The following is a 14,437-nucleotide window of genomic DNA, read 5'->3' as shown; positions in this document are numbered from 1 at the left end:
TAAATAGGAATAATTTAGTTAATGATTGTTATTTTTATTTAAATTAATTTAACTTATATTTAAGTTAGGGGGTGTTAGGGTTAGACTTAGATTTAGGGGTTAATAAATTTAATATAGTGGCGGCGACATTGGGGGCGGGAGATTAGGGGTTAATAAATTTAATGTAGGTGGCGGCGGTGTAGGGGGGTCAGATTAGGGGTTAATAAATTTAATGTAGGTGGCGGCGGGGTCAATGAGTGGCGGTTTAGGGTTTAAACATTTTATTTAGTTGTGGCGTGGTCCGGGAGCAGTGGTTTAGGGGTTAAACATTTTATTTAGTTGCGGCGGGGTCCGGGAGTGGCGATTTAGGGGTTAATACATATAATGTAGGTGGCGGTGGGCTCCTGGAGCGGCGGTTTAGGGGTTAATACATGTTAGAGTTGCGGTGGGCTCCGGGAGCGGTGGTGTAGGGGTTAATACATTTATTAGAGTTGCGGTGGGCTCCAGGAGTGGCGGTTTAGGGGTTAATAACTTTATTTAGTTGTGGGGGGTCCGGGAGCAGCGGTATAGGGGGTAAACAGTTTAGTTTAGTGTGGGTGCTTAGTGACAGGGTACCAAGAAAGCTGCGAATAAGCCGAAGAACAGCGAGATCGATGACTGTTAGTTACCAACCGTCCGCTGCTCATCGCTCCGTACTTGGTGCGCATCTTTTTGACAGCTTTCTTGATAATTTTGACGAACGTATTCAGGTCCGCGGCAGCGATGTTAGGCGAACTTAGGCGAGCGTATTGGTGCCGTCGAATGCAAGAAAGTAGGGGCCTATAAGTTTTTTTTTTGTACTTTAATTAATTTTATTTAATTGTAATTAATTTATTTTAATTTAGGGAATTAATTTAATTATAGTGTAGTGTTAGGTGTAATTGTAACATAGGTTAGGATTTATTTTACAGGTAACTTTGTCTTTATTTTAACTAGGTAGTTATTTAATAGTTAATAAGTATTTAATAACTATTGTACCTAGTTACAATAAATACAAACTTACCTGTAAAATAAAAATAAACCCTAAGCTAGCTACAATGTAACTATTAGTTATATTGTAGATAGCTTAGGGTTTATTTTATAGGTAAGTATTTTGTTTTAAACAGGAATAATTTAGTTAATGATAGTTATTTTTATTTAAATTAATTTAACTTATATTTAAGTTAGGGGGTGTTAGGGTTAGACTTAGATTTAGGGGTTAATAAATTTAATATAGTGGCGGCGACATTGGGGGCGGGAGATTAGGGGTTAATAAATTTAATGTAGGTGGCAGCGGGGTCCGGGAGCGGCGGTTTAGGGGTTAATAAGTATAATGTAGGTGGCGGCAGTGTATGGGGGCAGATTAGGGGTTAAACACTTTATTAGAGTTGCGGTGGGCTCCAGGAGCGGTGGTTTAGGGGTTAATACATTTATTAGAGTTGCGGAGGTGTAGGGGGGCAGATTAGGGGTGTTTAGACTCGGGGTACATGTTAGGGTGTTAGGTGTATACATTTCCAATAGAAATCAATGGGATATCGGGCAGCAGCGGACATGAGCTTTCGCTGCTGTCACACTTCCATTGATTCCTATGGCATCCACCGCCTCCAGGGCGGCAGATTGAAAACCAGGTACACTGGGCTGGAAAAGTTCCGAGTGTACCTGCTAGTTTTTTGATAACTAGCAAAAGTAGTCAGATTGTGCCGAACTTGCGTTCGGAACATCTGTAGTGACGTAAGCATCGATCTGTGTTGGACTGAGTCCGGCGGATCGTATGTTACGTCAATAAATTCTACTTTTGCCGATCTGTAGGGTTTGATAACTACGGCGAATCAAGCTCGCCGCAAATACGCTGCGGAATTCCAGCGTATTTGCGTTGACAGACAGCTTGATAAATAGAGGTCATTGATTGTATAGAATGTAATAGGGTCACTGTAGATACATAAATATCATCAGTAGATGAAACGTCAAAGAGATAGGGGGACTAATGTGGAAACTTTTGTGATGTTGCAAGAATCTTCTAATCTTCAGGCAGTCAGCAACAGTCAGTATAGCTTGTGTATCTAAAATAACATACAAAACATATACAGCAAAAAGTATTTTCAAAATCAGAAACTGAGATTCACCAATATACAAAATAAGTAGACCAGATATCAGATATCCAGCAAATAATTAATATCTACACAGAAATTGAGACCAGAAATGAAAACACAAATATAAAAATTTATATAGCTCTAAAGAAAAAGGAACTTATGCAGAGGTGCGAGAGATTTTTCTTTCCTGTTAATGATAAACAGCAGCACCAAGTATAGCTCTTGAGCCCACTCTAAAAACATCAAATATATATAAGGATCACGGATGTAATGAAGTTTTCAAATTAAGAGTTCACAAATTCTCCTATGTATATTCTTGTTAAAGTATAAATTAATCTCTTCACCAGGATTAGTCCAGGCAGGTGTGAGATTACTATAAATCAGTTGGTTTCTTCACTGGGGTGATAGGCCAGGAATAAAGAGGCAGGTATACGTGCTGGAACAGACCATACTTGTATTCACCAGACAGCACAAACTATTGCCTATATCACACCCAGACTACTTTGCCAAACATATCTGAGAGTCACAGATGCAACAGTACTTTCAAACAAGAAAGATAAAGAGGATTTTCCAATTAGGTATTTTCACTAAAAATGAGCCCAACAGGTGTAAAGTCACTTTAAGTGTATGGGTATCTTCACTGGGGTAGCAGGCCAAAGATGAGAAAGCAGACATAAGCACTTATGTAATCTTGCAAAAATGTTCTTTGTTTATATGGGTTAAGCAGCAGTAGGCAATATGGCTCCTATACCCAGACTGGTTAACCAAGGATACATGAAAGTCATAAATGGAAAAGAGAATCAAACCAAACACTGGAAGTACTGCATGTAATTTATCATCTCCACTGGGATTAAACCAAACAGGTTTTGACACGTATAATAACCTATGAGGGGTATTTAAATTTTATGCAGAGTGAAACACAGCAGAAAAAAAAACCTCTTACAGTCCCAGACTAGATTAAAGGGGCATAAAACCCAAATTTTTTCTTTCATGATTTAGATAGAACATCAAATTTTAAACAACTTTCTAATTTACTTCATATCATATTTTCTTTGTTTTCTTGTTATCCTTATTTGAAAAGCAGAAATGTAAGCTCAAGAGTGTGCACGTGTCTGCAGCACTATATAGCAGCAGTTTTGCAACAATGCTATACATTAGCAGGAGCACTAGATGGCAGCACTATTTCTTGTCATGTAGGGCTTCAGGCATGTGCACACTACCTACCTAGGTATCTCTTCAACAAAGAAAAACATGAGAATGAAATAAATTTGATAATAGAAGTAAATTGGAAACTTTTAAAAATGTTATTCTCTATCAGAATCATGAAATCATTTTTTTGGGGTTTAATGTCCCTTTAAGAAATTCCTTGTGGAAGCATAAACAAGGGCAACTTTAGTCTAGATGGTTTTCCATACCAGAAAACAGGGTTATTCAGAGCGACAAGAAATTAAGATTTCACCTGGGTTGGTCTCTTCACTGTGGTTAGGCTGACAACAGCAAGTGTGTGGCTACAGAGGGTTTCTGTGTAAATATAACTTCAATGAATAAAAGCCAAAATAAGTGTGCCCAAAGTACATCTCACACTCCCAGACTAAAATACCAGACCACAGGACTTACCTCCTCCTTCAGACTCATAGACCCTGTTATAACTTCAGACCTCCAGAGTTGAAAAAGGCCCAAAGAGCGAATCTTCCCCTTGTACCAAGGGGGTGTCACCAAACGCTGTTTCCCAGCGTAATCAGCGCAAGTGGAAGGCGCTTGCAGGTTGGAGCGGGTCAGTAGGTGATCCGGTCGAGTTTTCTCCTGCCTCAGCAGGCACCAGGAGTTAGGCCCCATGCCAAGGATACATCCGCGTGTAAGGAGCAGATCCTAATCGCAGCGCCCACAAGAACACACGTGCCGTGTATGCGTGCGTGCTCTGTGACTCTGCCCCCCTCGTGTTCCTAGTCCACTTGACTTTAAACTATTTAAATGTATTAGATTTTAAGCTAAAGATACATAACATTGCAGTAACAATTAAAAAAAAAAGGGAAAAAAACACTTTTTTTTTAATTGGTCCACATCAGCTTTTTCTTTGTCTGGAGACTGGGACTAGTGGAAATTTGCAGCTACTTTGAAATACAATTGTGGGTAAATAAATGTTCATTTAAGGAGCAGCCAGCCCATCTATCTGAAGTTCAATTTTAGTTAATGTTATGCACATTACAGCCTCATTCGTATCCTTTCATACTGCATTTGTTCCTACCACTTCTGCAGGAAGACCATTCAAAGTATCAACTGCTCTGTCACTGTGTAGAAACAAGTGCTTTCATAAATTACTCTTGGACCCATTAGCATCTAACTTCAAATAATGATCTCTTGTTCTGGTATTTACTTATAATGAATAAAACTGCAGACTTCAGGGCCCTGCAATAGTAGCTGCTACTTGAATTGTAATTTCTTTGTTCCTAGCACTGTGGAGCAAAGCACTGGTGTAATATATATATAATATATACATACAATAAAAATAACCTTGTTATTCCTTTACAAGACCTGAGAGTGCATTTGTTTGAGTGGCTATATATATATAGATATAATCCACTGAAATAAGTGCACTCCCACGAACAACGAGTGGTCTGATGAAGGGGTGAAAACCCCGAAACGTCACTTGTTTATATGGAATAAAAAACTTTTTATTTCACCTGTATCAAGTCCAGTGAGTGCTTGTGTTATGACTTGGATATATATATATATATATTTCACTTTCTTTAAATCCCCCTCCCACACTTTCATTTTATTATTAAAGTTCACCTTGAAATTTGGCTGCTCTGTTGCTATTTTGTGAATATTATGTGCTGTGAATCTTCACTGATCTATTACATAAACACAAAGGCTCCCCGTTCTAATCTCTTGGAATTCTGTGCAATGTGATTTTTTAATTTTTTTTATTTATTCCAATCCCATAGAATAACTGGTAAAACATTCAGATTAGTAAACAAAGTGACAGCAAAATCAAGTTAAAGGAGCAGTCAACTCCAGAATTTTTAGTTTTTAAAAAGATAGATTATCCCTTTATTACCCATTCCCCAGTTTTGCATAATCAACAGTTCTATTAAAGGGACAGTACACCGTAAAAATGTTTTCCAATTAATGTATTTTCAATCACTTGTTATACCAGTATTTTTCAAGCGGGACTTCAAAAACTGTAAGTGGACCATCAGGGGTTAGTGTTAGGCTTTTAAGGGTTTATTGGATGGGTTTTATTTTATAGTTTAGGGTCTGGGCAGTTAAAGAGCTAAATGCCCTTTTAAGGGCAATGCCTATACAAATACCCTTTTCAGGGCAATGGGTAGCTTAGGTTTTTAGATAGTTTTTTTAATTTTGTGGGTTGGGGGGTGGGGGTTTGTTATGTTAGTGGGTCTTTTTAAAAAAATTTCACTAAAAGAGCTGCTATCTTTAGGGCAATGCCCTACAAAAGGCCCTTTTAAGGGCGATTGGTAGTTTATTCTAGATTGTTTTTTTTATTTTGGGGTGGTTTTTTTAATGGGTATTAGAATAGGAATATTTTTTTTATTTTTGATCATTTATTTTGTGTAATGTATATTTTTAGGTCTTTTAAGGGCCCTTGATAGTTTGGGGGGTCGGGGTTTGTATAGTGTTAGGGGATTTTTTTTTTTTGGAGCAAAATAGTTGTTTAACTCAGGGCAATGCCCTACAAAAGGCCCTTTTAAGAGCCCCCAAAAAGGCCCTTTTAATGGCCCTTGGTAGTTTGGGGGATGGGGGTTTGTATAGTGTTAGGGGGTGTTTGTTAGACATATGCGATTCAATTCGGTCCGAATCGAAATTCGTACGAATTTGTCGAATTCGGAGAATCGTATCGATTCGAATTTCCGAATTGCGGTAGTGCCGAATCTACCGAATAAATCCGAATCGATTCGAATTTATTCGGTAGATTCGGATGGATTCGGATGGCTGTGTATTACACTAGTATTGTACAGTATACTAGTGTAATACACAGCATATCCCCTTAACACTTACCGAAATCCCGAAATTCCGAATCGATTCGAACCAAATCGAACCGAATTTTTTACGAATCCGAAAGAATCCGAATGAATCCGAAACGAATTCATTCGATTTCTTCCGAATTCGAATCGATCCGAACCGAAATTCGAATCAGTCCGAATCGATCCGAACCGAATTTTTCGACGCTGCACATGTCTAGTGTTTGTATTTTTTTTGGAGCAAAAGAGCTGTTTGCCTTTTAAGGGCCCTTGGTAGTTTATTCTAGATTAGGCTTTTTTATTTTGAGGTGTTTTTTTTTTTTAAAAGGGTATTAGAATAGGCATAATCTTTATTTTTTTTGAAAATTTCTTTATTTTTTTTTGAAAATTTCTTTATTTTTTTTTGTAATGGTAGTTTTTTTTTATTTTTTGTAATGGTAGTTTTTTTTATTTTTTGTAATGGTAGGTTTTTTATTTTTTGTAATAGTAGGTTTTAGTGTAAGGCAGGTTAGGTTTTATTTCACAGGTAAGTTTGTATTTATTTTAACTAGGTAGTTATTAAATAGTTAATAACTATTTACTAACTAGTCTACCTAGTTAAAATAAATACAAACTTACCTGTGAAATAAAAATAAAACCTAAGCTAGCTACAATGTAACTATTAGTTATATTGTAGCTAGCTTAGGCTTTATTTCACAGGTAAGTATGTATTTAGTTTTAAATAGGTATTATTTAGTTTAATAATTGTAAATTTTATTTAGATCAAATTAATTGTGTTAAAGTTAGGGGGTGTTAGGGTTAGGTTTAGGATTAGGGTTAAGTTAGGGGTTAATATAGTTTAATTTAGGTTGTTGCGATGTGGGGGGCTGGCGGTTTAGGGGTTAATAGGTTTATTTAGTGGTAGTGATGTGTGAGGCCAGAGGTTTAGGGATTAACAACTTTATTTAGTTGGGGCGATGTTAGGAAGCGGCGGAATAGAGGTTAATAACTTTAATATAGTGGCGGCAATGTTGGGGTGCGGAAGAATAGGAGTGTTTAGACTCGGGGTTTATGTTAGGGTGTTAGATTTAAACATTCTTTTTTTTTTCCCCATAGACTTTAATGGGGATGTGTTACGGAGCTTTTGTTTGCGCGACCCCAGGTGTAAGACTTTTTTTAGCTGGCTCTCCCCATTGATCTATGGGGGAAGCGTGCACGAGCACGTCAAAACACCGCTTGTTTTTGGTGCGGTATGGAGCTCAAAATCTCCATATCGCCCGTGCAAGCCGGGTTTTTTTAAACTTGTAATGGCAGCGCTATAGGCGGTTAAATAACTCCACTTTTGTTGTGTTCTTTACTTTCGCTATAGCGCTTGAAACTCGTAATCTAGCTGAATGTTATTTATATGGCACTAGCACCCTCTAGCTGTTAAAACTGTCAAATGCATTGAGATAAGAGACCGTTTTAAAAAATTTGCACTTTATTTTTATTTATTTATTTTTTATATTTTACTTTAGTTTTTCATACCAACCAATTGAGAAAATAGTAATTATAGGGTGTCAGAAATGTTTTTGTCACTTAAACAAATATTATTCTTGCCATGTTTGGTATATGATTAAATCAGAAAAGGTGAGCGGGGGGGGGGGGCGGAGTGGGCCTCTTTGCCCTAAAATGCTGGGCCTTTTGTTGGTCTCAGTCTGGCCCTGGGTACGGTTTTACCATATCTCGCATTAATCTATTTATTAAAAATGCAAATATGTAAGCTTTTCTGACTAGACTGTAAAAAACCCATAAGAATCTGAAAGATCTAAAAGTGTTTTTAGGCTTAGTAAATCTAGGGTCTGGATTGCTTCCTAGTAAAAATACTCTAATGGAATCTGATACAGTTTTAATCTGTGTTTTTTGGACCACGTGGGTAAAACATTATTTCACTATTTACTGTTTTTTAATGGCATATATTTAAATATAATCACATCCATTATCCGTAACAGTAGGATAATAATGTAAAATCCTTGACTAATTATTTGTGAATAATATTTATATATTTGTACATTTGTAAGTATATTACTTTTGGCTTTTATCTTAATGTTTTCCCAAAATATTTCATTTTTGCCCTTTTATCTTATCACATTTGTGCCTTTGTATTTTTTTACAAAAGAAAAAAGAAACCATGTACAACATATGCATTATGATATCCACTGAGATTAGAATGAAGTACAAATGCTTACAGCTGTGCCAGCTGAAATGGCAACTTTTTTTGTGTGTGGAGGGCAGGGGTGAATATGGTTTAAGGAAATGCTTTTGTGATGTGAAAAATACATTTTTTCTCTCTGTCTGGTACAGCTCTTAGACAATAGAACTTTCCCCGTCCTAATTTTTTTAAAGTATGAATATATCTATGTATTGGATTTACATATCTGCTTTCTCCAATTTATTCGTTATTTTGCAAAATATTATAACCAATAAATCTAAAAAAGGGTATTAAAAAAAAATATATTTCATTTTTATTTATTTTTTTAAAACTCATGTTCTTACCCTGAATAAATCTGCATTCTCTTGTAACATTGTAGCAGAGGAGTATTGCTCTCCACCAAAAAGGTGAGGCAGTTGTCCTAATCAGGAGGATTAGTAGAAAGTACAAAATGAATGCTGCAGTATTGATTTCAATTTAAAGCTTGTTTAACGTTTGAAAATGCAATTCCATATGCAGGATACATTTGTTTTTGAGTACAATGTCCATTTAAACACATTTTAAAGTGAAATTTACAATATATTGTAATTAATTAGGTGACAGATATAAGGCAGTTATGTCCTTACGGAAACCAACTGATACACAGCAATAAATACCCGTTTGCTATTTTTTTTTGGATGGGTAGTTCAATGACACATGTCCCCTTTCCATACCATTCCAAGCCATTTGAATAGCAGCAGCATGAGCTAGTAAAATGCCAGAATTATTAAACAATAGAACTGCACAGAAAAAGTATAAGAAACTAATTCAATGGTCTAGAGCAGTGATGGCTAACCTTGGCAACCCTGATATTTCGAAACTACATTTCCCATGATGCTCAACTAGACTGCAAAGTGCCTAAGCATCATTGTAAATGTAGTTTCAAAACATCTGGGGTACCAAGCTTAGCCATCACTGGTCTAGAGTCATTGGGGCCGAATTTTCAAGCTCTGAATGACTCGCCGGAAACAGAAGTTATGAAGCAGCGGTCTAAAGACCGCTGCTCCATAACTTGTCTGCCTGCTCTGAGGCGGCGGACAGAAATAAATCCGATCGAGTTGATTGACCCCCCTTTTAGCGGCCGATTGACCGCGAATCTGCAGGGGAAGGTATTACACAAGCAGTTCTGGTGAACTGCTTGTGCAATGATAAATGCCAACAGCCTATCATGTCGGCATTTATCAATGTGCAGCGGACATGATACGCTACATCGTATCATGTCCGCTTGCACTTTGATATATATGCCCCCTTGACGCTAGTGAGGTTGCTGAGAGGACTCATTACCATGTTGAGATCATTATCTAAATTCATTGAGCAATACTTCACATATATTTTTCCAGCATTTCCTTCCATCAACATCTATAGTTGGGTGAGGAGCTCAACGCATGACATCAAAGAAGAACCTCTAGCAAAATGGTAAAACACTAATTACCACCACAACACTGCAGTTTTAAAATGTTTTTTGTAAATGTTTGTAATTGTAAAATATTCACTTCTCTTTTGTTATGGCAAAGTAGTTTCACTGGATAGAACAAAATGTGTCTGGAGAGGCTGGCTGTGGGCGTTCAGGGGATGTGATCAGGATTCTCCCCTACACTTCAGCCCACCATGCAGAATTTGTAAGTACCATATTGTCTTTTCAATGGATCTTGCCATGTGGATGTGCCACACTATTTCAAAGCGGATTCTTTTGTGCATATATAAGCATGGACTGATGTATAGAAAGAGGGGTTTTCTTTTAAATTAATTTGTTCTGTAAGATTTTGAAGGCATTTTTGTGATTCCGGATCCTTCGTTCTATGCTCCAAGAAGAGAACAGGCTGGGTAAAGAGCTTGTGGATAGGGAACCACTGACATTTTGTGGATGGGACACTGCACAGGGGTGGCGGGTTGTGTCTGGGCAGGTTTTGGGTGTGGCTCAAACAGTCACTTAATACTGGGACACTGTGTGGTTGTTGACAGGAAGTGGGCCAGACTCCCAACCCATGACAATCACACAGGATGTGGGATGGTTGAGAAGTATGCCATTGAGAGGGGCAGGTACAAATCCTTAATGAACTCTGCAATCTTTGCGTAGCAATGATCTTTCCATGGCATATTTGTTTCACAACCAATAAATGTGGGCCAATATAGATGGTGACTTCCATTTATAGTTTTCTCAGTTATGATGCACTTAATAATTTTAGATTATTTTGAGTAATTTTATAATTAGCATTTTTAATCTTGTAAACACGATATGTAATTATGAATGAACCTTCTGATTATATTTAATATGAGTAGAAGTTTTATGTTAATTTTTTAATTTTATTAAAAGGACATTCCATTCAAAATTTAAATGCACATAGATGAATGATATCTTTGAATAGAAACATATTTGCAATATACATGTATTGACAAAAATGCCTCTGGTAAAAGCTATGTTTTAGTGTTAACATTTTTCTCTGTACGTGCATTTGAAGCATAGCTAGATATTCTCAGTGCACCAGCATTTGAAAAACTGCTGCTTCTCAGAGAGCAAATGGAGCTTGTTTCATGTCAACCATTAATACATTTTGGGCTAGATTACAAGTGGAGTGCTAATTTAGTGTGCGCCCGCAAAATGGCAAATTTGCCGTTTGTGGGTGCGCGATAATTATTCAGCCCTTACAAGTGGCTGGTTATTGCTACCGAGAGCTCACAGTAGCAATTAGCACTTATACAGTTAACCAGAAATATAAATATGCCACAAATGCCCCCAAAATACTATCTAGTGTATTTTATTAAAAAAAATAAAGATAGCAGAATCTTTATTTTGTAATAAAATAACTGCACTAGGCAGTATTTTAGGGCTAAAGTTGGCGGGAGTGGGGTGCTAGAAAACAAAATGCTGCTGAAAAGTGCCTTTACATTGCGGTCTATGGGGACTGTGTGTTCCCTTTAAATATATATGTATGGGTATATACATATTCATTTATGTGTATATACACATATTAACACATAAATATATATGTATATCAGCATATACTGTACATATATATTTAAGATTGCTGCCATCGCTGCACTACTTACCCCCTTCGCTGCGCGATATTCTGATGCCATCTCTGATGGCATCAGAACAAGGCTCCCATAGGAGCCTATGGAAGCGCACTCTCATGAGCGCAATGCTTCCCAGCAATGCAAACGCAAGCTCGCATTTGCATTGCTGAAAACTTGTAATACCAGCGCACATTAGCATGAAAGCGATATTTATCACTCCACTTGTAATCTGGCCCTTAGTCATTACTAGGTGGTACATGCACCTTAGGCTGTCTGAGCAAGTGCTTTGTTTAAAATGCTGGTGCATGGTACATAATTAAATACACTTTTGAAACGGCTATAACTTTTATTAGAAGTATTTTTGCTAATGCATGTAATATTACAAAAATGCTTCTATTCAAAACTGAAATGCATCCATGTGGATTATAATTTTGTCTGGAATGTCACTTTAATGGGACATTCTAATGCAAAAATGACATGCTTTAAATGGTTAGAGAGTTCAGCTTTTTCATTGCTGACATTTGATAACTATGGAGTTGATCACAATCCTTTAGAAGCTGCAGTCACACCATCTTCCAATCATCAGCCATTTTCCACTTGCAGTTTCTGAAAATAAGTTCAAATACTGTATATGTTTTACCTCTTCAGGGCTTAAATACAAAATAAAGCATTACATTTTTGCATTAGAATTTACACAAAATTAAATAAAACAAATAAAAAAATCATAGTTTTATTCTGAAATAATAAAATAAAATGTGTAAACAAGAAATGCCACAGGATTAAGGACATTTGTTTTTAAAATGTGATACCCTTAAATAGTTTACGTTAGAGTAGCTTAGAATTTTAGAAGTAAAAAACATGCAAAAATGTGCTTGAAAATACATGAATTGCCAATATTTCTCAGGCATAGGGGGAGTTATAGTGTCACAAAAGAGTAGGAAAAACATTGCATACATGCAGGGGTCAAGTCGAGCGGGAACGCATGGGAACAGAGTTCCTGCACTATTTTTGCAGGGGGAACTAAGTTCCCTCTGGGCAGAGAACAGAAACACCTCAGTAAACACTGCTCCTGCTGATGGGAGGAGCTGGAGCACAATCTGGCTAGAGGGATAGTGAGATCCTCTAGTAATGGGCAGTAACATTTCCTACAATACACTAAATGCAAGCCTGTTAGCGTTCCTGCTGTGTTATCACTCCGCAATGTGTGGAACACATGGTGCTTACATTTTTGTGTGGCTTGTTTGGAGTTATTTAGCTCCTCTAGTAGAAATAGGACTATTGCACCTACAAGTTAATGTAAGTTTGAATGAATAAGTGCCCTGTTTTAAAAAATACTATTAAAAACAGGTAAACTTTCATTCATTAATATTTACATTGATGCGTTTTTGTTTTTAAATACTTACCTTTTTCTTTAGGAAAACCAGACCAGTGATCCTCCGCCTGCTTCTCCTGCTGTACTTAGCATATCGTTGACGAAACTGGCTTCCTCTAATCGCTGCATGGCCTCACAAGCTTGGACGCCTTGGTGTGCTCTCAATGACTGGAGGAAGCCAGTTTCGTCATTGCAGTGCTAAGTACAAAGTGTAACAGGCTTTCATTAACCCTGTGATACACCTGTGCTTGTAAATGTAATTTTTAGTTAACAATGCATAGCTTTGCAAATAAACTTTGTTTATAGCATGCTTGTCTCAATAAAAGCTGCTATGTAAATGTTAACAATGCATAACTTTACAAATAAACTTTGTTTATAGCATGCTTGACTCAATAAAAGCTGCTATGTAAATGTTAACAATGCATAACTTTACAAATAAACTTTGTTTATAGCATGCTTGTCTCAATAAAAGCTGCTATGTAAATGTTAGTATTAACATTGCTATAAAATGTTTGATTAAAAACTATACCAACAGTAAGAAATACATTCTTTCAGAAAGACACTTATAACTTACTATAAATGATAGATTTCTTTTAAATCTATCATATACAGCTTCTATACATAAAGACTGTACCTTGTTATAAGAGCCTGTTCACATAAATTGTGAAAAATATAATCTTTAATATGCTTATTTTGCAATATATGTATGATTATATTCAAATATATGTTTAAATGATGTACAATGAGTACAATGTATAACTGAATACTATTATATGTTTAAACAAAAGTCTTTTACAATATAAAAGGTTTTTATTATCTGTATGCTAACATACTAACAGACTAACTAGTTTTAACATAAGATGTTATATGATCTAAAATGGAGGTTTATTCAACCTTGAATTTATAGCTCTAAAATGGATGCTCATTGCAATTTCAAGTGCGTATGTCTAAACTCTTGTATAACAGATTTTCAAGGCCACGTTCCTAAAACAAGTTAGACAAGTTTTGTTGATGTTAAAATGATGCTAAAAATACATATAAAAAGAAAACAATAAATGATGACGTCATCCAAATAAAAAACTATATAAACACCTTGTTGTAAACATGAGGCAGGTGACTCTGACAGGATATTATAGAGCATTTCTAAGGATAAGATTTGGTTGCAAAGAAGTCATTTCGAGTGGTATGTAACAATTGTTATTGAAAGCAAGTTTAACTGATAGTCTTTTAACTCTGTGTATATTGGATTTAAATGAATTTAATTTTATATTACTTCTGTAAGCTGATTTTTCTGTATAATAAAAATTTATTTTTAAACAATGTTATCTACTCAAATACCATTTCTTTTCATTGTATTCAGAAACTTTCTTTGTAAGAAATGAGACCTGTTTCACTGATATAATATTTAAAGGTCAGTGCTTGGAATTCATATTTCAATATAACTGTGCTTTGAGACCTTATAAGTGAATTAGGTGTGAACCACTACAAAAGGACGGCGGAGGATCCCCGGTCTGGTTTTCCTAAAGAAAAAAGGTAAATATTTTAAAAAAACCCGCTTCAATCTTAATGAATGAAACATACATACGTGGGTTATTGTACTTCCCTAAGTGTCATAATTTGCATACATAAAAAGAGAGAAGCGCTCAACCTGGGAACAAACAATAGCATAATAGCTTGTTCTTTGGCTAGTAACCACCCAAGAAGCATATATATTATCAGACATAATACACAGAAATACATATGTACACACACACACATATATACAGTTGCATTG

Source organism: Bombina bombina, chromosome 2 (genome assembly GCF_027579735.1).
Source record: "Bombina bombina isolate aBomBom1 chromosome 2, aBomBom1.pri, whole genome shotgun sequence".
NCBI lineage: Eukaryota > Metazoa > Chordata > Amphibia > Anura > Bombinatoridae > Bombina > Bombina bombina.
Note: the sequence above shows the minus strand (reverse complement) of the source record.